This window comes from Ceratosolen solmsi, unplaced genomic scaffold (genome assembly GCF_000503995.2).
Source record: "Ceratosolen solmsi marchali unplaced genomic scaffold, CerSol_1.0 scaffold13, whole genome shotgun sequence".
Lineage (NCBI taxonomy): Eukaryota > Metazoa > Arthropoda > Insecta > Hymenoptera > Agaonidae > Ceratosolen > Ceratosolen solmsi.
The window spans coordinates 3,589,754-3,590,315 of NW_011948418.1; positions in this window are offsets into that span (position 1 = coordinate 3,589,754).

Here is a 562-nt window from a genome sequence, read left to right on the forward strand (position 1 = left end):
GAAAGTCGAGATTGTAGAGCGGTAGAAGAGGCCACATGGATTCCATCTTCGAATATCGTTGGCGCAGTCTAACACCGACCGGTTAACATATATTTGAATTTGTCAAGTTGTCCAGCAACCATAGGCTTATTCCCCCCTTTTTTCCTCACATATCAAGACGTTCGAGCAAAGTTTTTGAATTTTCCTTTTATGGAATACTTGCTGGAGTGTGAATCTTCCTTGAGTACTTCACTCCTGAGAAATACTTTCGCTTTTACCTACTTCGTCTTGATCTCCGGTCCTGGCACTTCAATATTACGAAGTTTCATTTTGTCGACGCACGCCTCCATCGAGAAACTCTGTCCATTTACTTTTCTTTGTGACGTTGATAAAGTATTTTATTGCGTTCTATAGTAAGACTTTTTACGAGAAATTGTTTTTTCTGCCGAAATAATTAAAGGCATTTTATAAAGAATATTCGTATATTTAATAATCCATCGTTTTAAACCATAATTATATCTTTTCTTACTCGATGAAAAGCTTCCGGCATTGCTTTGACGTTAATTGTTAAACGTAATTCTAA